At 41.7% G+C, this 26,955-nt stretch overlaps 2 protein-coding genes across 8 annotated transcripts in view; both read left to right on the top strand.

The window, feature by feature from the left end:
* SIK3 (SIK family kinase 3) overlaps nucleotides 1-26,955 on the top strand; it is a 243,756-nt gene that overhangs the window by 61,727 nt on the left and 155,074 nt on the right. The window lies entirely within an intron of this gene.
* BUD13 (BUD13 homolog) overlaps nucleotides 21,380-26,955 on the top strand; it is a 243,226-nt gene continuing 237,650 nt past the window's right edge. The window contains exon 1 of the mRNA XM_070078661.1: nucleotides 21,380-21,410. The gene's annotated coding sequence lies outside the window, so the exon portion shown is untranslated. The remainder of the gene's footprint in view (nucleotides 21,411-26,955) is intronic.

Here is a 26,955-nt window from a genome sequence, read left to right as displayed (position 1 = left end):
GTTCCATGGTGGTTCTGTGTATTTTCATGCATATGTGTTTTTTCTTCTGCTTCATTTTAACACCCCCCACCCCCGGAGATGTGTCTCTCTCTTTATGTACGGCAATTTCCCTTCTTACATAGGAGGTAGATTAGAAGCTAGTTGTTGTGTGTGTGTGTCTTTTTTCATATTTTTTTAAAAGATTTATTTATTTACTTGAAAAAGTTACAAAGAGAGAGAAGGAGAGGCAGAGAGAGAGGGGGGAGGGGAGAGGTCTTCCATCCATTAGTTCACTCCGCAGATGGCCACAATGGCTGGAGCTGCCCCAATCCGAAGGAAGGAGCTGAGAGCCTCTTCCAGGTCTCCCACACGGGTGCAGGGCCCACGGACTTGGGCCATCTTCTACTGCTTTCCCAGGCCATAGCAGAGAGCTGGATTGGAAGTGGAGCAGCCAGGACTCAAACCGGCGCCCATATGGGATGCCGGCACTGCAGGCGGTGGCTTTTACCTGCTTTGCCACAGCGTCGGCCCCTGTGTATGTGTCTTTTTAAGCAGAACATCCATTTACAGCTGGTCCTAAGCTGAAGTCATTGACATTTATTTTACTTGGTGTAAGTTTTGATGCTTATTTGCTTTATTATTTGGGAGTGGCAGGTATCTGGAATGTCATTACAATTATTTTCCTTCTATCTCTTCTTAGTTGCTTAATGCTAATAGAAGGTGTCAGATTCACATCTTCTTTGGCCCATAGTTTCTTTAAGAAGAGTCAGGGAAGAGTCAGTGAAGTTGGGGGTATAAGTGTGTGGCCAGAGTACCCTATTTCATCTTAAACACTACTACCCATTCCTGACAGCCTTGCTTTCTTTGCTTCTCAGCCCTGGTGAAGCTTTATCAGCTTTTCTGGGCCAAGGCAATCATTCCTTCCTTTGAACTCAAATAGTCTAATAGTCTCTGAGTCATGTAGCTATTAATCTTGTTTTGCTTTGTGATATCTCCTGTAGTTGACTTTTATTGTTAATGGAAGCTGCTTGAGGGCAAGGGCTTGTTGTTATACAGTATCTCTTTACATTTTTAAAAAAGATGTATTTATTTGTAAGAGAGAGAGAGAGAGAGAGGTGTCTTCCATCTGCTGGTTCACCCCTCAGATGGCTGCAACCACTGGAGCTGGGCTGATATGAAGCAAGGAGCCAGGAGCTTCTTCCCAGTTTCCCACACAGGTGCAAGGGCCCAAGAACTTGGACCATCTTCTGCTATTTTCCCAGGCTATTGCAGAGAGCTGGATGGGAAGTGAAGCAGCTGGGAATTGAATTGGCACTCATATAGGATGCCAGTACTACAGGCAGTGGCTTTACCTCTATACCACAACACCAGCCCCTCCCTTTACATTTTATATTGAGTATTGATTATTTCCTGGATTTACCTTCGAAGAATTTCTTTTCATTAAATGGTGAGAGGGGACAGGTGTGTTTGAAATAGCTGTTAAACTGCTGCTTGGAATGCCCACGTTTCATATTGGTGTGAGAAATGGCGAGAGAATGGGAATAAGAGAAGGAGGAGGAAGTTTGTAACTGTAAAGCTGTTTAGTTCTGCATACATTCCTATGGACTTACTCCTAAGGGTGCAGTTTAAAAACTTGCCATGGGGGCCGGCGCTACCATAGCTTAATAGGCGAATCCTCCTCCTGCGGCGCCAGCACACCGGGTTCTAGTCTTGGTCGGGGCGCCGGATTCTGTCCCGGTTGCCCCTCTTCCAGGCCAGCTCTCTGCTATGGCCTGGGAGTGCAGTGGAGGATGGCCCAAGTCCTTGGGCCCTGCACCTGCATGGGAGACCAGGAGAAGCACCTGGCTCCTGGCTTCGGATCAGTGTGGTGCGCTGGCTCCAGCAGCCATTGGGGGGTGAACCAGCAAAGGAAGACCTTTCTCTCTGTCTCTCTCTCTCTCTCACTGTCCACTCTGCCTGTCAAAAAACAAACAAACAAACAAACAAAAAAACAACTTGCCATGGGAACTCAAATCACATTAGGCTGGGTGGTGAAAATGTCATCTTAAGTGTTAAAGTGATCATATTAAGTGCTACATATAGATAGGATTAAGTGTTAAAATGATCATATATATAGGATCAAGTGTCTGATAATAATAATAAATAGAATTATAAAAGAGAGAATGTTCCATCATGGGAAGTAGTCCACACAGCAGATTCATAGAATGACAATTGCCTTAAGTAGTACTCTGATCTTAGAATCAGCCTTTAAGGCATCCTGTTCTGGCTGAAAAGCCCGGGAGAGCATTTTAGGCATGGAAAGTCAAGACTCTGTGGCAAAAATGTTCTGCATGAAAGATCTCTGAGTGAGACCCCAGCAGAAAGAAGTGGCCATCAAAGAAGGATGTACTTTTCTCTAAAGAGAGGAGAGAACTTCCACTTTGCTTATGCCTTTGTCTAAATACTGACGGAGCTTGTGGCTTCAAAAGGCTTTCATAACCTAGGCAGCTCATGTCAAGAGCCTCGGGTGGTCATTGACATAATACATAAGAGTGTTAGTTGTTAAATAAATGACAGGAGTCACTGTGCACTAACTTCCCATGCAGGATTCCTGTCCTCAACGAGTTGTATTATGAAAGTTAACTGTAAAACTTGTTATCAAACATTATGTGTGTGTGTGTGTGTGTGTGTGTGTTCAAATTGTTGAAATCATTACTTAGTATAGAGTTGGTCTTCTGTGTATAAAGTTAATTGAAAATCTCAATGGAGAATGGGACTTGGAATGGGAGATGGAAGAGAAGGAGGGTTGGGAGGTTAGGTATGGTGTAATGAATCACTATATTCCTAAAGTTTTTCTTAGGAAATTTGTATTCCTTAAATAAAAGGTTTCTTTGGGGGGAAAATATTGTATAAGACACATTTGAGTTTTCTTCTACCCACTATCTAATGTTAGAAATGAATGATCAGATTAATAAATGGTCTGCATTAAAAAAATAATTTATTTGAAAGATAGAGATCTTCTATCCACTGGTTCATTCCCCAAATGGCTACAAATGCCAGGGTTGGACCAGGCGAAAGCCAGGAGTCAGGAACTCCATCTAGGTCTCTGATGTTGGTGGCAGGAGCCCAAGCACATGGGCCGGCCATTTTCTGTTGCTTTCCCAGATGCATTAGCAGGGAGCTTGATTGGGATGGAACAGCTGGGACTTGAATCACATGCTACACAATGCTGACACTTCTGAATTTTTTTAAAAGTGTTTTTATGTTTTATTTCTTAGTGAATGAGGGGTTTTAAATGGAAAAGACATATAATTTTTGTAATATCCCAACTTTCATCTGAACTGGAAAGTTTATTTTGCCCATTATTTCATATATTTTTTGCACATTGGCTTTAACTTGTGACATTTAACAGTTTTGGAAGAGTTAATGATAGGTTTTTTTTTAAGATTTATTTATTTATTTGGAAGAGTTACACAGAGAGAGGAGTGGCAGAGAGAGAGAGAGAGAGAGAGAGGTCTTCTATCTGATGGTTCACTCCCCAATTGGCTGCAACGGCTAGAGCTGCGCTGATCCAAAGCCAGGACCCAGGAGCTTCTTCTGGTTCTTCCAGGCGGGTGCAGGGGCCCAAGGACTTGGGCCATCTTCCACTGCTTTCCCAGGCCATAGCAGAGAGCTGGATGGGAAGAGGAGCAGCCGGACGTCGAACCTGCGCCCATATGGGATGCTGGCGCTTCAGGCCAGGGTGTTTAACCCGCTGAGCCACAGCCCTGGGCCCTGGCCCTGGCCCCTAATGTTATGTTAATACAAGTTGACTGTGATGGAATAATTACAGTACATATGCAAATTTTCATTTAGGAGCAGAAGTCTAAAATCTGAGTTCTTGAACTAAAATCTTCATCCCCCCCCCCCCCCCAATTGTGGTTAAAATGTAAACCCTGAGGACTGGAGTAATGGCATAGCGGGTAAAGCCACCACCTGTGACACCGGCATCCCATATGGGCATTGGTTCCTGTCTTGGCTGCTCTACTTCCAGTCCAGCTCCCTGCTAATGGCCTGGGAAAACAGTGGAAGATGACCCAAGTGTTTGGGCTCCTGCACCCTTGTGGGAGTCCTGGAAGAAGCTCCTGGCTCTTGGCTTCAGATCGGTTCAGCTCCAGCCATTGGTGCCATTTGGGGCAGTGAACCAGTGGATGGAAGACCTTTCTCTCTGTCTCTCCCTCTCTACATCTCAAATAAATAAATAAAAACCTTTGGGGCCAGCGCTGTGGCGCAGTAGGTTAATCTTCCGCCTGCAGCACCAGCATCCTGTGTGTGTGCTGGCTCTAGTTCCAGCTGTTCCTCTTCCCATCCAGCTCTCTGCTATGGCCTGGGAAAGCAGTAGAGGATGGCCCAAGTGCTTGGGCCTCTGCACCCACATGGGAGACCAGGAGGAAGCACCTGGCTCCTGGCTTCTGATTGGTGCAGCTCCAGCCGTTGCCACCATTTGGGGAGTGGACCATCGGATGGAACACCTTTCTCTCTGTCTTTCCCTCTCACTCACTGTATCTCTACCTCTCAAATAAATAAATAAAAAATCTTTAAAAAAAATTAAAGCCTTTAAAAAAAAAGTATTCATCAAGGGTGGGTGTCTTATTCCCCATTAAGATGCTTGGTTTACGTTCCTGTTCCAGCTCCTGACTTTAGCTTCCTGCTAATGCAGACCCTGAAAGCTCAAGTAATTGGATTCTGCCATCCACGTGGGAGATTGGGATTGCATTCTGGCCCCTGGAATAATCCAGGTAGCCCTATCCACGGCCTTTGCTGGTGTTTGAAGGATGAACCAGTGATGGGTTCTCTCTATCTCTCTTTCTTTCTGCCTCTAAAAGAAGTAGAAATTTAAAAATGTATTCATCCAAAATGAAATATACTTAAGTAAATTAAATTTATATTTTAAGTAATGGGTAGGATAGAATATTGAATCAAACAAGGCCCTAAATAGGCTTTGAAATGTCTACGCTTTTTATATTAGTGCTTCCTTTATTAATATTAATGGTAGAAATGAATCTTAATGATATATCCTATTATTTGAAAAGACATTTCAATTATTGCCCAAAACTGGAAACAACCAACAGATAAGTAAATGGTAGTACAATATAATACAATACAATACTACTCAAATATTAGGGCAGGCTCTGTGGCTTAGCGGGTAGAGCTACCGCCTACAGTACCAGCATCCCAAGTGGGCACCGATTCAAGTCCCGGCTGCTCCACTTCTGATCCAGCTCTCTGCTATGGCCTGGGAAAGCAGTAGAAGATGGCCCAACTTCTTGGGCCCCTGCACCCACATGGGAGATCCGGAAAAAGCTCCTGGCTCCTGGCTCCTGGCTTCAGATTGGCACAGCTCCGTCCGTTGTGGCCATCTGGGGAATGAACCAGCAGATGGAAGACCTACCTCTTTCTTCTCTCTGTATCTCTCTCAGCCTCTGCCTCTCTGTAATGCTGCCTTTCAAATAAATAAATAAATCTTTAAAAAAAAACTACTCAAATAAAAAAAGATGAACTTGAATTTCAAAAACATTATGTAGAATAAAAGAAGCCAGACACAAAGAAGTATATGTTGTATGATTCCATTTGTGTGAAGTGTAGAATAGGTGAAATTAAGTGGCAGTGATGGAAATCAGTGGTTGTCTCTGTGTTAATTGATAGAATTCACTAAAAGGGGTAGGAAGGAAATTTCTGGTGGAAATGTTTCATATTTTGATTGGAGCAATAGTACATATATTTGTCAAGATTCATCAAAGGATAAACTAATACACATTTTATTATATGTACTTCGGTCTAGCTCTTATGTACTAGTCAACAACCCATTGAGGTAGGTGTTATTAATTCCATTATGTGAAAGGAATCTGGGTCTTCAGTAGACCTGTCTGAGGTCACAGAGCTAGTATATATTTTTGTAAAAGATCTATTTGACTTCAAAGCTAATGAACATAGTACTGACATATTCCTGAGTATACACATTTAAAGTAGTATGTGTTTTCTTTAAGAGAATGAATGAGTGTAAATTTATTAAATGTGTTAGGATCATCTTTTTGAAAGTACTTCAAATTGTTCATGGAAAAATTAATGGAATTAGAGGAAAAATGGAATTCCAAGACAAGTTTTTTTTCCGCAAAAAATTTTGAATTCATCCCTGAATTTTTCATAATTAAATTTTCCATGAAGTTTAAAAATATTTACTTGAGAGTTGGGGGAGGGGATTGAGAGAGAGAGATTGAGAACTCTAATTCATTGATTCATTCCCCAAATGCTCCTGGTGGCCAGGGTTGAACTAAGACCATAGCTGGGAGTTGATAACTCAGTCTAGGGTTTCCACACGAGCATCAGGAATCCAGGTACTTGAGCCATCACTGCTGTTTCCCAGGGTCTGCTTTAGCAGGCAGCTGGAGTCTGTAGCCATAGGTGAGAAACAGAACCAGGCACTCTAGTAAGGAACACGGGCATCTTAACTACTAGGCCAGATGCTCCACCCCATCCATGAACTTTCTGAAAATGTCCTCTATGCATGGATCTCAAAAAATTGTTTACACCAAATAAGCTTGCCTTTTGATTTTACTTCCATGAACTTTTAGAAGCACCCTAATATAAATGTTATTTATCAGACTGATGTATATAGTGCTCTTTTCCTATGAAGTGAATGAATTAAATGTTTGAATTCTTTTGTAATATTTCTATCTCTTCCCCAACAGATTTTTTTTTCTTTTAGTTGCCCTTACTACTTTTTCCCTCTTCTAATATGCTATTGGGGATCGGTGCTGTGACCTAGTTGATTAAGCTGCTGCCTGTGGCACTGGCATCCCATATAGTGTGGCAGATAGGGACAGTCATTTGGCCTATACTTAAGATGTATGTTAAGATACCCTGTCCCATATCAAAGCACCTGGGTTTGATACCCTCCTCCATCTTCAACTCTGGTTTCTTGCTAACGAAGAACCTGGAAAACAGTGATGATGGGTCGGTCAGGTGACTGGGTTCTCATCACCCACGTGGGAGACCTGTATTGCACTCCTGGCTCTTGGTTTCACTCTTAGTCCAGCCACGGCTAGGTATGCATTTGGGGAATAAACTTTCTAGTTCTCTAGGCTAACTTGTAGTCTTCTGACTTAATACCACTGGTAGGTCATGATGAAGATGGAAAAGAAAAGCTTGGTTTGATAATTAATGAGTTCAGTTTTAGAAAACTGACTTAAGTTTATAATGTCTATGTAGCATAAGGTAAAGACATATGCTATTCTATTAGAAACTGGGTTCTAAAACTCAGAAGAGCTATGGGATCTAAGAATCTCAGGGTGTAAGCTATAGTTGAAGACATTGGGCTCGTTCTAGCTAGTCCAAGGAAGCATATAAATAGAGAAGAAGCTAAAAATAGAACCTTAAGGAATTCAGATATTTAAAGGGCAAAGAGAAAAAGCATCAGAAAGCCAAGAAGAGGGCAAAATTTTAAGAGAACCAAAATAAAGTATTTGGTAATCTACAGTGAAGATGAATAACACCAAAGCTCACACATTATGCTGAAGAGAAATGTGGGCCTCTTGGGTACCAACTAAAATCTTAATTTATGTAAATAAAAATCATTGAGTTTAATTTCTAACCCATAGCATACTTTTTTATTAAGATTTATTTATTTATTTGAAAGACAGAGTTACAGAGAAAGAGCAGTTTTCCATCTGCTGGTTCACTCCCCAAATGGCCAGAATGGCTGGGGCTAGGCTGATCTGAAGCCAGGAACCAGGAGCTTCGTCCAGATCTCCCATGTGGATGCAGGGGTACAAGCACTTGGGCCGTCCTCCACTGCTTTCCCAGGAGCATTAGTAGGAAGCTGGATTGGAAGTGGAACAGCCAGGACTCGAACTGGCACCCATATGGGATGCTGGTAGCTTCACCTGCCATGCCCCACCATTGGCCTTGCAGTTTATCTTTTCAAAGTTTAAATTTTCTTCCTTCTTTCCTTCTTCTTACCATTCCTTCCTTAAACATTTATTTATTTATTTATTTGAAAGACAGCTCTTCCATCCACTGGCTTCACTCACCAAATGGCTCCAGTGGCTGGGGCTGGGCCAGGTTAAAGCCAGGAGCCTGGAACTCTGTCTGGGTCTCTTGCATAGGTGACAGGAGCCCAAGTACTTGGGTCATCTTCTGCTGCTTTCCCAGGTGCATTATCAGGGAGTTGTTATCAGAAGTAGAGCAGCCAGGACTCAAACTGGTACTGATACGGGATATTAGCATCACAGGTAGCAGCTTAACTTGCTGTGCTGCTATGCTGAGCACTTGAAGTGTACGTTTTTAGCAAGTTACCCAACTTCACTGTGTTCTGTCTTCTGTAAAACATGGCATTGGTGATGCTAGTCTTGATTGTTGTGACTTGTGCCTCTTTTCCTACTTCATGTCTGGCTTCTTGATCTGGCTCTCAGTTATACTGAGCCAACTTTTAAAAAATATGTTAGATATATTTTTTGGCCTTTCTCTTTGCTCAGGTAATTTTCTCTTCCTGACATGCTTACTGTTCTATCCACTTGTCAAAATTCTTTCACTTTCCAAGATTCAGGTAACATTGTAATGTGCTATAAAAAGAGGCCCTCCATGGAAAGAGTAAAAGGACTTCCTCATCTGTGTTTCTAGTGTGCCATGTACCCACATTTTTTGACCACTTCCTAAACTGGTGTACTTTTATTGTTAAACTCTCCTTGGCTATTATACTAGATTGCAATACAATCTGTCTACCACCTAAAGCACTATCCCCTGGGCTTGAGAATAATGTCAAGCTTAGAGAAGCTTAGTATTTTTTGACTAGATAAAGGAATGAATGAAAAAATATGAGTTTCATCCAGAGAGGTGAAAAAAGAGTTTAGCTTTAATGAGAATCACAGAATTAAGAGTTATAGGGATTGAGTTTGAGTCTTACCATTATCTTTTAATGTCTATATAATTTTAGGCAAGACTTCCTTTCTCTGAACTTCAGTTCTTTTGCAAAATGGAGATGATAGTAGTAATAATATCAGTAGCAATAAAAATAGTAAAGTATGTTTATATAGCAAACACTCCATAAATTTGTTAATCTTTTTTTTTCCTAAAAAATAGAATCCTGTATATGCAGTCCACACATGTGGACTTCACACTGTCTTCATTGAAGTAAGAGGAGATTTACTTAAAACTTTGGACAGCTATGCACATCAATTACAAGATAAGCTTACCTGGCTTTGCTATGATTTGATTGTCTTATAGACCCATTCATTTTCTTGCTGTTGCATTGTCTTGTCATATGTTCAGATACTAAAGATAGGTCAGGGTGAGTCAGTTTTAGAACACAGCCTTCTCTGAAAAGAGTTCATCGTGCTAATGGTGTATGAAGTGAAATTTCCAGGATGATGAACGTGCAGATGTTAACAGAGTTCCATGTTATTTTCTAATGTGGTTTGACTTTTGTTAACTATTATCAGGGACAAACCTGTATACTACTGATCTGCTCTGTTTTCTCTACAGAAATGTATAGTTGAGATGTGATGACTAATATGTTTTTAAGAAATGCTACTGTAACCTTTAAGTCTGATGGGTAGATTGAGCATTTAAAGCTGTAGCTTTTCTCACTGCATCTGGATGACTGTATCTTCTTAGCAGATGAATCACTTTATGAATATGCATGAGCTTATAAGCACAGATTTTTTTTTTTATAAAAAGTTCTTATGTTTTGAAACAAAATTGCATTGGTAGTGTTTTCCAGCTGAGAAGCTTTCCATTTGCCCTAGAATTTCTTTGAATAATATGTTTTTCTTTTCTGTTATTCATACTACATTTTAGTGGCATCTCTGGCTTTATTTTCTCTACTTGATTTCTAATTTCATTGTTTTCACCTCACCTTTTAGATAGGTAAAATGGCAGTGACTCATTTTAGATTGACAAAAGAGGTAGCTCAGCAGCTGTAGACCTGGTAGATATTAGAGCACTAAATTCCTGTCACCAGCCTTCTCTTTATTGTCCATGTAAGGCTTGTTACAGAGAAGTGCCATTCAGTTATTTAAAATTTTTTAGAAATTTGTTTACTTTTTTTTAATTGAACAACAAAGACACACTCACACTCACACATTCTCTCTCTTCCTCCCCCTCCTCCTCAAGACAGACAGAGATCTTCCATCTGCTGATCTTCCATCTGCTAGTTCATTCCCCCAGATTCCCATAACAGCTGGTGCTGGACCAGGCCAAAGCCAGGAGCTTGAAACTCCAGGGACTCGAGTACTTGAGTTATCCATCTGCTCCCTCCCAGATGCACATTAGCAGGAAGCTGTGTTGGAAACAGAGTAACTGCAATGCAAACCAGGCATTCTCATATAGGATGCAGGTATCCCAAGAGGCAACTTAAGCCACAGCACCAAATGCTTGCTTCTGGTCAGTCTTTCAATATATAATCTGTAGGTCAAGTGACCTTGTCAGATTAGATTTATATTTGATATGGAGGTTTACTGGTGTTATTTCTTCAAGACCCCCCTTCCCTTTCAGATTTATTTATTTGACAGAATTACAGACTCGAGGTGGGGGAAGAGCTGTTCTTTCATCTGATGATTCACTCCCCAAATGGCTGGGCTGGGCTGGGCCAGGCAGAAGCCAGGAGCCTGGAACTTGTAGCTGTCAGGGACCCAAGTACTTTAGCTATCTTCCACTGCTTTTCCCAGGTGCATTAGCAGGGAGCTGGATCAGAAATGGGACAGCTGGGACTCAAACCTGCACTCATATGGGATGCCAGTGTCAAGCACAATGTTGGCTCCTCTTTCAGACTTTTTTTTTTAAGGCATATTTATTTATTTGAAAGAGTAACAGAAAGGAAGAGACAGACAGAGATCTTCCATTCACTGGTCCATTCCTTAGGTGGCGCTTGGGCCCCTGCCATCCACGTGGAGACCTGGTTGGAATTCTGGACTTCTGTCTTCAGCCAGGTCCAACTCTGGCTGTTTTGGGCATTTAGGGAGTAAACCAGAGGGTGGAACCCTCCTCTGCCTTTCAGGTTGATGAAAATTAAAAAATGTGTACTCTCAAGTTATTCAGGTAGACCTTTTTCCTTTTTCTTCAGTATATCAATAGTGTGCGTCAACTCAGAATGTTGAAATTTGTTTTATTAGTACTTTAATGAACGTTTATTATATTATATTGCAGAATACAAATATATCCTTTGTCTATATCTTCCCTTTTTCTCTTGCATAAACTCTAAGTTCCTTGCAGTTACATTCATTTATATAATTTTAAAGATTTTCTTTTATGCATGGAACAGCTTCTTTTTCTGATGAAAATGGTTACTGTAAAACTCAGGTTTGAGAAGTTGATATCAGTGGCTTAGTGTGGAACACAAGCACTGTGTGAAGTAGAAAAAGCCTTGGAAAGGCTCAGGTGAATGGAGTTCCAGGTGTGGCTCTCCACTTGATTCATATCCTCTATAATAATCTAGCAATAAAAATAATAACACTTTTATTTATGAAGTATGTCAAGCACTTTTATAGACATTGAAGATGACATTTTAGATTTGGTCATCTTATATTGAGCAAAGGTATGAATAGAGTTATTCCCATTTTATGATGTGGAATCTAAAGCTCAAAAAATTTAAGAGATATGCTCAAGGTCACATAAGTGGCAAAGGCCAGGACCAGGATTTATTCTTATTCCATAGTTTTTTTTTTTTTTTCAATCATACTAAACTGGCACTTGTTTTTATTTTTATGGGTATTGGTTGTAAAATGAAAGGTTGGAATAGTGAAAATCAGTGATTTTCAAGGTATATTTACCCAGAGTCTTAGGATTCTCAACAGTGGCCTTCATATTAGCCTGAGTACTAACTGGAGTGTACACACTGCGGTAAGGTGGTGATTATTATTCAAATGAAGATTGTCTTTTGATTTTGTTATTACTGATGGATGATTTAGTGTGATGGGGTGAAACAGAGGGTGGAAAGTCATCTGATATAAACTATTTTGTTCTTTAAAAGATTTATTTACTTATTTGAGAGGCAGAGTCACAGACAGAGAGAGGAAGAGACAGACAGGTCTTCTGTCTGCTGGTTCACTCCCCAAACGGCTGCAACGGCCTTTCTGAAGCCATGGCCCACGAGCCAGAAGCTCTATACTGGTCTCCCACATGTGTGGCAGGGGCCCAAACATGTGGGCCATCTTCTACTGCTTTTTCCAGATCGTAGCAGGGAGCTGGATCAGAAGTGGAGCAGCCAGGACACGAATCAGGGCCCATATGGGATGCTGGCGCCACAGGTGGAAGATTAGCCTACTGTGCCACAGTGCTGTCCCCCCCCACCCCCTTTTTTTTTTAAAGAGAAGCAGATTCCATAGCTACTTAAAAAAATGTTTTGAGGGTATGGCGCTGTGGTGTAGTAGGTTAAGGATCTGCCTGTGGCTCTGGCATCCTGTATGGATACCAGTTGGAGTCCTGACTGCTCTATTTCCTATTCAGCTCCCTGTTGTTGGCCTGGTAAAGCAGTGGAAAGTGGCCTAAGTGTTTGGGCCCCTGTACCCACATGGGAGACCTGTAAGAAGCTCCTGGCTCCTGGCTTTGGATTGTCCCAGGTCAGGCTGTTGCAGACATTCAGGGAGTGAACCAGCAGATGGAAGACCAACATCTCTGTCTCTTCTTTCTCTGTAACTCTACCTCTCAAGTAAATAAATAAAATCTTAAAAAAAAATGTTTTGAGAGGCTGGCATTGTGGCACAGTGTATTAGTGTGTTAAGCTGCTGCCAGCAACACTGGCATCTCATGTAGTCCTGGCTACTCCACTCCAATCTAGTTCCCTGCTAATGTTTCTGAGAAAGCAGCAGCAGATGGCCCAAGTGCCTGGGTCCCTGCACCCTGCTGGGACACCTGGATGGGGTTTCTTTGCTCCTGCCTTTGGCCTGGGCTAGCCCTGGCTATTGGAACCCTTCTTGGAGTGAACCAGCAGATAGATCTCTCTGTCTCTCTCCCTCTTCCTTTCTGTCTGTAATGCTGCATTTCAAATAAATAAATATAATCTTTTAAAAAACATTTGAAAATTATTGCATTAGACGATTTCTAAGGCATATTTAAACCTAAGAGTTTGTAAAATATGGCAGCCTTAATTTGGTTTTTCTTTTCTGTTATTCACACTACATTTTAGTGGCATCTCTGGCTTTATTTTCTCTACTTGATTTCTAATTTCATTGTTTTCACCTCACCCTTTGGATAGGTAAAATGGCAGTGACTCATTTTAGATTGACAAAAGAGGTAGCTCAGCAGCTGTAGACCTGGTAGATATTAGAGCACTAAATTCCTGTCACCAGCCTTCTCTTTATTGTCCATGTAAGGCTTGTTACAGAGAAGTGCCATTCAGTTATTTAAAATTTGGTTTTATTATCAAATGGCGATAATGGTAAATATATAGATGTTTGCACCTTATGTCAGTTTACAGTAATAGGTCGTTATTGAAGCTGTATCTTCCAAGATAGTCTTTATTCTTATTGGTTTAAATGCCTGTTTTAAGTAGTCTTTAGGAGTAAAGAGAAAAAATATCAGAAATGAACAATGAGTAATAATGTTTAAGTAGCCAATGTGAGTAGTACATTTTTTTCTTTTCTTTTCTTTTCTTTTTTTTTTTTTTTTACAGGCAGAGTGGACAGTGAGAGAGAGAGACAGAGAGAAAGGTCTTCCTTTGCCGTTGGTTCACCCTCCAATGGCTGCTGCGGCCAGCGCACTGCGGCTGGCGCACCGCGCTGATCCGAAGGCAGGAGCCAGGTGCTTCTCCTGGTCTCCCATGGGTTGCAGGGCCCAAGCACTTGGGCCATCCTTCACTGGCTTCCTGGGCCACAGCAGAGAGCTGGCCTGGAAGAGGGGCAACCGGGACAGAATCCGGCGCCCCGACCGGGATTAGAACCCGGTGTGCTGACGCCGCTAGGTGGAGGATTAGCCTAGTGAGCCGTGGCGCCGGTCATGAGTAGTACATTTTTAAAATGACTGTTAGAATGGTTGACTTTGTAGTTAGACTGAGTTATTTTAAAACATGAAACTGTTGTACTTTAGCCTGCATTAGTTGTCTTGAGTGTCTTTTGTGTTTTCTGAAATCTGCCAATAGTTAAACCTGGTATTCCTATCAAGCAGAAGTTCTTTGCTTCTAGAGTGAAGGTGTTGTTATTTTATTTGCTTCCAAACAAAGTAGGCCTGTCTGGCCAGATTACTCTTCTGTTTACTCTTTTTTTTTTTTTTTTTAAACAGGCAGAGTGGACAGTGAGAGAGAGAGAGAGAGAGAGAGAGAAAGGTCTTCCTTTGCTGTTGGTTCACCCTCCAATGGCCGCCACTGCTGGTGCGCTGCGGCCAGCAAACCGCGCTGATCCGAAGGCAGGAACCAGGTGCTTCTCCTGGTCTCCCATGGGTTGCAGGGCCCAAGCACTTGGGCCATCCTCCACTGGCTTCCTGGGCCACAGCAGAGAGCTGGCCTGGAAGAGGGGCAACCGGGACAGAATCCGGCGCCCCGACTGGGACTAGAACCCGGTGTGCTGACGCCGCTAGGTGGAGGATTAGCCTAGTGAGCCGCAGCGCTGGTCCAGATTACTCTTCTATTTGCAGGTCATAGTGGCAATTTCCATTTATGATAGTACTTACATTTGTATCATTTTACATTTTCTCCATTGCCCTACACAATGTGGTAACTAGCTTATTGATGACCATGAGAGACTAATTTGGGTCTTGTGGCTATCAGTACAATTTCAGTCCATTTCTTCATCTATTAATCTATCTGAGCAGATATCATAGGAGGACTTTCTATGATGCCTTTGATACAGGGATGATTTGCTGAGCTTTGTCTGGTACCTTGGGCATCTCTAGTTGCTGAATGTGGGTTATGTGCTCACAGGCATGTCCACACTACCCTGAGACCATTTCCTTTATACTGTGTGTAGGCTATGAAAGTCCCATGGGTAGTTAATTCTTCAAGATTTAATTAGTACATAGAAGCTGGAAATGTAGACAAAATGAAAAAGAGCAAGTTTTTTCAGCTGGACTTTTTGTCTTTTTTTTGTGTGATATGTTGCTTACCTTTAGTACTTCCTAACACAGGGTTTGGCTATTAAATACTTGTCTTTGACTTGTGTAATTTTTGGGTGAAGCTTACACAGCAGAAAACATATAGATATTAAGTATATGGTTCAGTGATGTTTAATGAATCATTAATAGCCATCACCTTAATCAAAAGACAAAATTTTGTCATTCATACCTGTTTCTAGCCAACCTCCTCCAGACACATTTGCTTGTATGATAAAATGATTTTAATATACCCACACACAAAATAATTAGATATTTGTTTCTCTAGCAACTGGTACTATAAATAATATAAAGTAAAACATTTAAAACTAAAGCTTTTTTTAGTAGGCAGGCCTGTAGTTTTAGTAGAATGTTACTTAAAAGCTGATTTCTTAATTCATTAATGGAATTTCTTGTAATTGTTGACAAAGACAATGGTAAGCAAAGTGTCCATGCTACCTTTGCTTTGGACTTTTGCATCTTAAAACATAATCCCTTATATGTGAACTTGAGAGCATCTTTCTTTCTTTCTTTCTTTCTTTCTTTCTTTCTTTCTTTCTTTCTTTCTTTCAGGCAGAGTGGACAGTGAGAGAGACAGAGAAAGGTCTTCCTTTTTGCCGTTGGTTCACCCTCCAATGGCCGCCGCGGCCGGCACGCTGCGGCCGGCGCACTGCGCTGATCCAATGGCAGGAGCCAGGTACTTCTCCTGGTCTCCCATGGGGTGCAGGGCCCAAGCACCTGGGCCATCCTCCACTGCACTCCCTGGCCACAGCAGAGAGCTGGCCTGGAAGAGGGGCAGCCGGGACAGAATCCGGCACCCTGACTGGGACTAGAACCCGGTGTGCCAGCGCTGCAGGCAGAGGATTAGCCTATTGAGCTGCGGCGCTGGCCTAGCATCTTTCTTTATCAAAGAGCTCAACAGAAGCAGCAAGTAGTTTCTTTTGGTAGTATGCATATCAAAAAAAAAAAAAAAAAAAAAAAGGCAGAGAGAACACTGACTCTGTCAGGTCCTCACCTCTTGTATTCCCAGGCTGCATCCCCTTATTTGTAAAACATCATTGGCCGGCGCCGTGGCTCACTAGGCTAATCCTCTGCCTGCAGCGCTGGCACCCCGAGTTCTAGTCCTGGTCAGGGTGCCGGATTCTGTCCCGGTTGCTCCTCTTTCAGTCCAGCTCTCTGCTGTTGCCCGGGAGTGCAGTGGAGGATGGCCCAAGTGCTTGGGCCCTGTAACCCATGGGAGACCAGGAGAAGCACCTGGCTCCTGGCTTCGGATCAGCACGGTGCGCCGGCTTGTGGGGGGTGAACCACTGGCAAAGGAAGACCTTTCTCTCTGTCTCTCTCTCACTGTCCACTCTGCCTGTCAAAAAAAAAAAAAAAAAAAAAAAAAGAGATATTTAAAACATCAGTTATCTCACCTGGCTGTTATGGACATTGGTTAATGTTTGGAAAATTCTGTGTAAGCAGTGGAGTTCTGTCCATGAGCTGTGGCCATGGTGATGGAGCAAATTTGTACTGAGTGGTTGAACTTTGATAAATACCAGTCTTCCCTAGTCTGACTTGTGATTCCATTTTTCTTTTGTGCAAATAGTTCTGAAGGTTTAATGTTTATTTTTCTTTACACATGCAGTAGGCTTTCTCTACTTGTGTAGAAATTGCCCAAATGATCATGAAAGACCTACTCTCAAGGGCATGTGCTTTATAGGAACTAAGTTGGCTTTTATACTTCTTTTTCTGAACAAATGACTATATAGTTTCAGCCTACTAGTCACACTCCTGGTTTGGGAGGTTGTTTGTTCTTACATATTTGTTTCTGTTTTAGCCAGAAGTAATTGATGTGGTTGAGTTGGGACTTTTCTTTGGGAAAGGTACAACTTGGAACTCCCATTCCCTTTCAAGTAGTAGTGTAGCCCCTTATGGTGCAGTGGTATCAGTAAATTGTTTTATTTCCTCCTTTATTGAAGAAAATTTAGGGGTAGAAAATGATTCTGTTTTGTGGCCCTGATTTTAGTTTTTAAAAATGATTTCATGAGATTTTTTTCTAATGTTGAACATAACGTTTATTCAATATTATCCATGTACACTTAGAAAAACTACTTTTATTTTATATTAAGGAAAGAAGAAACATCAATTAACCCTCACTGATCTAAGCCTAATTTTTTGTTGGTAGTTGAGTTTCAGGTTAATGGATGTATATGTCTGGTAGTAGTGGTAATACATGGCTCTGGAGAGCAAGGTTTCAGGAAAATAATACAAACGAATGAGTACAGAAGATGGAAATGTGATATGAAATTCCTGCAGATTTTTTTCTTTTATTTATTTGAAAGAGTGAGAGAGAGAGGTAGAGACAGAGAGAGAGGTCTTCCATCCGCTGGTTCATTCCCCAGATGGCTGCAATGGCTGGAGCCATGCCGATCTGAAGCAGGAGTCAGGAGCCTCCTCCGGGTCTCCCATGTGGGTGCAGGGGCCCAAGGACCTAGGCCATCCTCCACTGCTATCCCAGGCCTTAGCAGAGAGCTGGATCAGAAGAGGAGCAGCCAGGAGTAGAACCGGCACCCATATGGGATGCCTGCGCTTCAGGCCAGGGCTTCAACCAGCTGCGCCACAGCACTGGCCCCCTGCAGATTTTTTCATCTGTCCCTGTCTTCTGTCAAGGGAGATGGAACTTAATGTTACTTTGCCTTATATGAGAGAACTGATCTGCAGTTTCAGTGCTCTTGAAGAGTTGTGTGGGGCATATGAGGCTTTTCTTTAATTGATTCAGTCCATTGGAGAGCAAAATACCACTTACATTCCAAATAACAAATTTCCCCTTATTCTTTGACAGAATTTAATGAAGTGATAAAAAAATATCTTTTAAAATACTGCTTCAGTGATTTTTATATATTTTTTAAAGATTTATTTATTTATTTGAAAGGCTGAGTGACAGAGAGAAAGGGCCATGCACACATACACATTGAAAGAAATCTTCCACCCACTGGTGCACTTCCTAAATGTCCACAATGGTCAGCTATGGTCCAGGTTGAAGCCAGAAGCCAGGAGTTCCATCTGGATCTTGGACGTGGGTATAGTATATAATCTACATGGGGTAGTATATAGTCTCAAGTACTTGAGCCATTATCTGCTGCTTTGCAGAAGCATTAGCAGGAAACTGGATCAGAAGTGGAGTAGTTGGGACTTGAACTAGGCTCTCTGATATGGAATGCTGGCATCCCAAGTGGTGGCTTAACTCACTGCCCCATAATGCCTGCCCTTCTTTTCTTAACCTTTTTGTCTAGTCTTAAACTTATGTGGCATAAAAGCATTACTTTGTGAACTTTAATACTTCTTATTCACAATTATTTCTTATTTGGATTAGTTAAATCTGAAGTGTAAATTAACAAAGCTTATCTTATTCATCTTAGTAGTTTCTCTTCCTCAAAAAGAAGTTGATAGGCAATTTATGTAAAATTTTTAATTAAATTCATTTGTCCCACTTTTGACTACTTATCAGCCAATTTCAGAATATTGTTTCTTGATATAATCTTCATTTTGAACTTTAATGACTAACGTGTCACTTTTTTATTTGGAAAATATCATTTCTGGAATCTGTTATTATCATTTAGAAAACTTTGTAGCTACAGAATTTGCTGTTGGTTCCCCTAAAGTCAAACCTTTATGATTAGTTTTGAGCAAAATTAATCAGAATTAATGTGAATTTGGCCCAAGACAGACTGAAACCAGTGTTTTACAGTCTTAAAAATGGTTGAAGACTATTTGGCCTAGTAGTAAAAATGCTGTTTAGTATTCCTGCATCTCATATCTAGCTGACGGGGTTCAAGTACCAGCTCTGCTCCTGATTCGGGCTTCCTGCTAATGTGCACCTTAGGAGGCCATTGGTGATGGCGTAAGTACTTGGGTCCTTTCCACCCATGTGGTAGACTTTGACTGAGTCCCTTGCTCCTAGCTTTGACCTGGCCTAGTCACAGCTGTTGTAGTCATTTGGAGAGTGAACTACCAGATGGGAGATCTCTCTCTGCTTTTCAAATAAGATAAGATAGATAAGATAGGACAGGAAACAGACGAGTACCAATACAACAAATCTTCCATTCACTTGTAACAAGTATTTTTTAATTTTTAAAATGGGACTATCTTTTTCATAAATGTTCAGATTTTTGCAGGTTTTTCTGTTTGGTTGTTTGTACATTTAATTATTGACTGTGGTAGTTCTTTATATATTTTGGATGTAAGCCTTTTTTCCCCTTGGTTGTACATAATTATTACAAGAGATCTTGTTTCTTTTGGTAGCTTGCTTTTTCACTGTTTATGGTGGTTTTTGATAAATAAGTTCCTAATTTTATTTACTCTTACTTTTTTTTTCAAAATAACATTTACTTATTTGAAGAGAGGGCGGGGGAGAGAGAGAGAGAGATCAAACACTATCCTCTGGTTCACTTCCAAATGTCTGCAACAGCTGGGACTGGAGCAGGCTGAAGCTGGGAGCCAAGAACTTAGTCTAAGCCTCCCACATGGGTTGCAGGGACCCAGCTAGTTGAGCTATCTAGTGCTGCCTCCCAGGGTATGTGTTAGCAGTCAGCTAGAATCCATAGTGGAAGCAGGACTTGATCCTAGGCATTCTGATATGGAATGTGGGTGTCCCAAGTAGAGTCTAAACTAGTGTACCAAGTGCTGGTCCCCAGGTTCTTAATTTTACTTTATTTTTAATGTTTAAAAAATATTTACTTATTTATTTGAAAGGCAGAGCTACAGAGAGGTAGAGGCAGAGAGAAAGAAAAGAGGGGTCTTCCATCTGCTGGTTCACAGTGGCCACAATGGCCTGAGCTGGGCTGGTCCAATCTGAAGTCAGGAGCCAGGAGCTTCCTCTGGGTCTCCCATGTAGCTGCAGGGGCCCAAGCACTTGAGGCATCTTCTGCTGCTTTCCCAGGCCACAGCAGAGAGCTGGATCAGAAGTGGAGCAGCCAGGACTCTAACTGGCACCCCCCATATGGGATGCTGGCACTGCAGGAGATTGACCTAACTCAATGATTTTTAATTTTGATTTCTCTCAAGTAAGATCATAAGATAAGGTCTGAGTAGATAACAGTGGAAACTATATTTTGTTATACTTGTTTAAAAAAAAAGATTTATTTGAAAGTCAGAGAGAGATAGAGAGAGAGAGAGAGAGAGAGAGAACTTCCAGCTGCTGGGTCCCTCCCTATATGGCCACAATGGCTAGGGCTGGGCAGGCTGAAGGCCGGAGCCAGCAGCTTCTTCCAGGTCACCCATATGAGTGCAGGTGCCCAAACACCTGGGCCATCTTTCACTGCCTTCCCAGGCACATTTGCCAGGAGCTGGACCAGAAGTCGAGCAGTGGGTAGCAAGGGCATAAGCACTCCTGGGCTGCCTTTCCTAGACAAGCAGCAGGGAGCTGGATCGGAAGTGGAGCAGCTGGGTCTCAAACAAATCCCCATATGGGGTGCCAGCATTAAAGGTGGCTTTACCCTCTATGCCCCAACACTGGGCCTGTTTTGCTTTTCTAAAGCTGAGAATAATTATAGCTTTTGTATTCATGATTAAACTACCCAGGTTAAATAAAATTTCAGTTATCTTTGCTGTTAACTGAAGTTGTATCCTTTCTCTGTTGGATCTGAGTTTGAGCAACTTCGATCTACAATAAGTCCTTTTTTTTTTTTTTAGACTTTTTAAACTTTTTATTATTTATTTCAAATAGTTACAGAGAGAACGGTAGAGACAGAGAGAGAGTTCTTCTATTCGCTGGTGCAAGGGCCAGAGCTGCACCGATCCAAAGCCAGGAGCTTCTTCCGGGTCTCCCACATTTGTACATGGGGCCCAAGGACTTGGGCCATCTTCTACTGCTTTCCCAGGCCATAGCAGAGAGCTGGATTGGAAGAGGAGCAGCCGGGACTAGAACTGGTGCCCATATGGGATGCTCGTGCTTCAGGCCAGGACTTTAACCCGCTGTATCATGATGCGGGCCCCTACAATAAATCTTTAATTTATCCTTTTTTGTTTTTCAAGTAAATTTTGTTTATTCATAAACATAACTTAGTTCACAAAGGTTTTTTTTTTTTTTTTTTTTTTTGGACAGACAGAGTGGATAGTGAGAGAGAGAGAGAGAGAGAGAGAGAGAAAGGTCTTCCTTTTGCCGTTGGTTCACCCTCCAATGGCCGCCACGGCTGGTGCACTGCAACCGGCATACCGCGCTGATCTGAAGGCAGGAGCCAGGTGCTTATCCTGATCTCCCATGGGATGCAGGGCCCAAGCACTTGGGCCATCCTCCACTGCCTTCCCGGGCCATAGCAGAGAGTTGGCTTGGAAGAGGGGCAACCGGGAAAGAATCCGGCGCCCCGACTGGGACTAGAACCCGGTGTGCTGGTGCTGCTACTTGGAGGATTAGCCTAGTGAGCCGTGGCGCCGGCCGTTCACAAAGTTTTTAAAAATTTTGTCTGCAGACTTTTAACATAAAGGCCTAAGAGTGACAAGCAGGTGTCGGGGGAATATATTAAAAACAAAAGTATCTTTGGTGATTAAAAAAAACTTGGAAACCTATTATTCTAATTATTTTACAGGGTTTTTCTAGTTGCAAAATATTACAAGTCAATGAAAAAGAGAATATTTGTAGCTTTGTTTCACTAAGTGTTGAATAGGGTCATCTGGGCAAAGACCACAAAGATTGTGAGCAGGGACAGAAAACCTTTGGCTGACTAGAGGAGTGAGAGAAGGGAAGACTGCCAGTGTTAGCAAGGATTGATCAGAAGTGTCTGTTCATATGTGGGGAGAAAAATGGGAAAGAGGCAATTCTTGACAGAGTGATATAAGCAAAGATATGAAAACATGATAGTGCAAGTCATTTTTTAGAGACAGTAAATGCATCAGTTTAGTATTAAAAGATGATGAGAAAGTAGTTTGAGGCTAATGTATGAAGGCCTTTAAAGATAAAACTGGGTGCTGGTGTTGTGGCCTATGGGTTAAGCTACTGCCTGCAGCGCCAGAATCCCATATGAGTGCTGGTTTGAGTATTGGCTGCTCCACTTCCAATCCAGCTGCCTGCTAATGCACCTGGGAAAGCAGTGGAGGATGGCCCAAGTGTCTGGGCCCCTGCACCCATGTGGGAGATCTGGAAGAAGCTCCTGGCTCCTGGCTTCAGATCCGCCCAGCTCTGGCCATTGCGGCCATTTAGGGAGTGAACCATCGGATGGAAGACACTTTCTCTTTGTGTGTGTTTGTGTGTGTCTAACCCTACCTTTCAAATAAATAAAATCTTTAAAAAAACATAAAAACTTAACGCCTTGGGAAAAGTTAACAGCTGCAAGTGTGATGGTGCCATGAAGATTCCAGTTCTGTGAAATGACTATTGACTTGCTTGAGGATGTCCTGTATTTTCAAGTATAAAGAGTGATGTCTGGTGCTTGAAGGTATTAACTTTTTTTAAGGTATTTAAGCGATAATCAGAGAGAGATTGTAGTGATAGACAACCAAGCGGGAACCTCATTTTATTAAAGTTTTTAAACAATACCTTACAAAATTTTGTGTGTGAATGAATTCTCAGTAAATCCCAAACAGCTTCTCTCAGTGCTAAAAACTGGCTGATAAGTGCCGTTGAATTCTTTGTAAACCTAACAAAACTTAACAGAATTTCTCATTCTGGGAAAGAAATGATTTTCTCTATGTAATTTCTTTAGAAAACTGCTTGAGAATAGTTCATTATTATGTGTAACAGTGGTCAGAAATATTTCTCTCCATGGTACAAAACAATGACTCAACCAAAACCTAGGAATGTAATCAAAATGCACCCATACTATTAGGTACAAGTTCAGACAGTCCCTGTTTGCCCTCCTTTTTATTACTCCTTCTTACCCCATTGTGGTTTAGCCTGACTAATCTATTTGCAACACATCAACATTCTGCAGAAGTTTTGTAGTTTCTATTTGAAGGGAACAAACTGGAGGGCTGTGGAAATTTCAGATTTCATCTCAGATAGTATTTGTTAGTAGTGTGTGTGTGTGTTTGTGTATTCTTAAACAACAATCCTTTTTTAAAAAGTTAGTGTCACTTGAGAGGGAGGAGAGACAGCCAGAGAGAGGGAGGGAGAGTGAGAAAGGGTGCTCCCACCTGCTAGTTCACTCCCCAAATGTCCCCATCAGCCAGGACTAGGGTGGTTTGAAGTTGGGAGCTGGGAAGTCAGTCCAGTTCTCCCACATGAATGACAGGGATCCAATCACTTGAGTCATCACCAGGAAGTACATTATTAGGAAGCTGTAGTCAGGAGCCAGGGCCAGGAGCACCTGGGAGGTTTTATTTATTTATTTATTTATTTGAGTGGCAAAGTTATAGACAGAGAGAGGGAGAGACAGAGAGGTCAGTCTTCCATCCACTGGTTCACTCCCGAAATGGCTGCAACAGCTGGAGCTGGGCCAATCTGAAGGCAAGAGCCAGGGGCTTCTTCTGGGTCTCCCATGCAGGTGTTGGGACCAAGAACTCTGGATATCTTCCACTGCCTTCCCTGGCCACCAACAGAGAGGAGCAGCTGGGACACAAACCAGTGCTGCAAGTGGAAGCTTAATCCACTAAGCCACAGCGACAGCCCCCCTGTAATGTCATTTAAATGAAGCGAGGAATGAAGGCTTCCTCTAGAGGAACAGCCTTTAAATGCAGAAAAGGGAGCAGACGTTTAGCCCAGTTAAAATGCCGGTTAAAGACATCTCTGCCTGATATCTGAGTACCTGGGTTTAGCACCTGGCTTTGGCTTCTGGCTCCAGCTTTCTGCTAATGTAGACCTGTGTGGCAATGATCATAGCTCCAGTAATTGGGTCCTTGCTATATGTGGGAGACCCAGATTGAGTCCCGAGTTCCTGGCTTTGGCATGGCCCAATCCTGGCCATTTTGGGCAGTTGGGGAGTGAACGCCACTGGATAAAAGCTCGCTCTCTCGTTCTCTCTCTGCCTCTCAAGTTTAAAAAAAATCAAAGAAGAAATTAAAGAGGACAGTGGCCTTGGGGACAGGGAATGGAGTGTGCTTGGCATATAATTTAATATGTCAGCAGAGAAGAGTTCCACAGTAAGCTGGAACAGCCCTGCTGATGTAATGGGTATAGTCTGAGGGAACGGAAAAAAGATCGTTTAGCAGAAGGAAAAAAAAAAAAGATTGTAGTATCCTTAGAAGGCCTTGAATTGCTCAGGTGAACACAACAACCTAGTTTTCTTGTCTCTGGCTTAGCAGTTTTCTCCATGTCTGGAGTAACTGTCAAAGTTTTCACTCCAGGTAGGAAAGGTTTTGCTTACCTGACAACCCCACCCATCCTTTTGCCAAGTTTTGCAGTTTCTATGATCTTTGTCACTGTGTAGCTGCATCAACCTCCATGGGGGATGAACTAGTAACAGATGTTGTCATTTGTGTTATTTTAACTAATCAAAATATATTTCCCACACAATACATCATCATTACAAGGACTTTAGTGGTATAGTTGTGTGAGATTGGTAAGTGATCTCGAGGTTGAACAAAAAGAAGAATGGTACAATGTCAGCATAAAACAAAGTAGTTGTATGAAATTTTTTTTAAGTAGTTGAGTACCCAGTAAGTCAATTGTAAGGTATGTTGGTTTGGTCTATTTGTTATAGGATACTAATAAAGTGTTCTTTGACCCATTGAGCAATTGTGACGTTCGTGGTATTTATGAAATGGTTAACGTTTGGAGCAATTATTGACTGTGCATCATAGTTTCTTAAAAATGCAAACTCTACCTTTATCTTCCTACATTTAGTTGGTCTAATTTTGGAATAATTTTTTTCTGGGTTGCTTTGTGTACTTTGTGTACTTACAGACTCATACAATGAATGCTTCAAGAAAGTAATGTTACCAAATATAAGGCTATTTGTGATTTAGTCGTCTGATTTACAGTCCACAACTGTGATGAGTCTTCAAAAAAGTTTGTGGAAAATATTACTATGAAAAAACTATGCATGAATTTCAAAAATTTTTTATACTAAAGTAAACTTACCTCTTAATTCTATTTTTCTATGAAAATTTTTTTTAGATTTATTTATTTATTAGAGAGATCTTCCATCTGCTGGCTCACTTCCCAAATGGCCATAACAGCTGGGGCTGGGCCATGGTAAAGCCAAGATCCAAGAGCATCATCTGCAGGTCCCCTCATGGGTGCAGGTGGCCCAAGTACTTGAGCCATCTACTACTGCTTTCGCAAGCATGTTAGTAGGGAACTGGATCAGAAGTGGAGCGTCTGGGACTCAACTGATGATGTGCCAGCATTGCAAGCAGCAGCTTAACTCACTGTGCCACAGTGCTGGCCCCTTTCCATGAGCTTTTCAAGTACCCTGTGTTTTCTGGATTGAATTTTTCATTTAGTTAACCAAAATGTTTTCTTTTATTTTTGTAAAAAAATTTTATTTATTAATTTGAAAGTCACAGATACAAGAGACAGAGAGAGATGCTTCTTCTCACTCCCAAATGCCTGCAGCAACTAGGGTTGGGTTAGGCCAAAGCCAGAGGACTAGAAGGAAACTCAATTTGGGTCTCCCGTGTGGGGGTGTCAGGAACCCAGGTATTTGAACCATTATCTGCTGCCTCCATGATGTGAATTAGCAGGAAGCTGAATTGGGAACATGGAGCCACACTTCCAGCCTAGGCACTCTAATATGGGATATGGGTATCCAAAGAAGTGGCTTAACTGCTGTGCCAAATGCCTCCCCAATTATTCAAGTACCCTTTTAATTTTCTGTCTTTTTTTTTTTTTTTTCCATTTAAGAGGTAGAGTTACAGACAATGAGAGGGAGAGACAGAGAGAAAGGTCTTCCTTCCGTTGGTTCACTCCCCAAGTGGCCACAGTGGCCAGAGCTGTGCCTATCAAAGCCAGGAGCCAGGTGCTTCCTCCTGGTCTCCCATGAGGGTGCAGGGGCCCAAGCACTTGGACTATCTTCTACTGCTTTCCCAGGCCACAGCAGAGAGCTGGATCTGAAGAGGAGCAGCCAGAACTAGAACTGGCGCCCATATGGGATGCCGGCGCCGCAGGTATAGGATCAACCTACTGTGCCACAGCACTGGCCCCTATCTGTCTTAACTATGTAGAATTAAATCCTTTCCCAATATGATTTTGAAGTGTTTTCAGTTTGAGAAAGAAACAACATTGTCATTCTCTGTAGGGAAAACTTTTAATCAAATATATAGATAGTATCTTATGTGCTTGATTGAATTTTGGTTTTGACTTCTTTATATGGGAATTTAAGTTTTTTTTCTTGTAGTTTAGAAGTTTCCCCTTTTCTGTTTTTTTCTCCTTTGCTTTTATATTAACAAATTTGTGAGCTTGGGAACTTTTAATAGAAAGAGTATAGAGTTTGGTAATAGAAAGTCTAAGGTTCAAATTCTAGCTTGATGTTGGCTGAATTACTTGATGTTTAGGTTCCTCAGTTGCAGATGGGATTTTTGGGGGGGATTAAATCAGAATAAAAGTACTTTGCATAACATAAATATTAGTTTATTTTTCTGTAGCAATCATTTATGCTTGAGAGCCAAATTACCTACTTGTTTTGGAATAAATCAAGATTTTATGGCTCTATTTCAGAAATTTTCTTCAAAATTAGTCTTTTTATCACATTTCCCTCTCTTTTAATTTTTAACACTAAGTTTTCTATTTGCCAAATATCTTTCTATTTTATTTTCCAAAAGTGATGTTTTCAGGTACTGAAGTGTATCAAAAGGAACGCAGTATGCATTATTTAAGTGAAGAAAGTTGAACAACTTGACAGTGCAGTAAACTTACATTCTAAACTCTTAGAGTTTACCTAATGTCAGATTTCTAAGTCTAAATCAGAGTTATTATGTACTGTAACATGATTGTTAGCCCCTGGAGTGGGCAGCTGTGAAGATGTAATGGAAGGGCTAGCGCTGTGGCATATCGGGTGAGGCCACCGCCTGCAGTGCTGGCGTACTGTA

The sequence above is a fragment of the Oryctolagus cuniculus genome, chromosome 1, assembly GCF_964237555.1.
Source record: "Oryctolagus cuniculus chromosome 1, mOryCun1.1, whole genome shotgun sequence".
In the NCBI taxonomy this organism is placed as follows: Eukaryota; Metazoa; Chordata; class Mammalia; order Lagomorpha; family Leporidae; genus Oryctolagus; species Oryctolagus cuniculus.
Note: the sequence above shows the minus strand (reverse complement) of the source record. Positions and strands in the feature narration are given on the sequence as shown.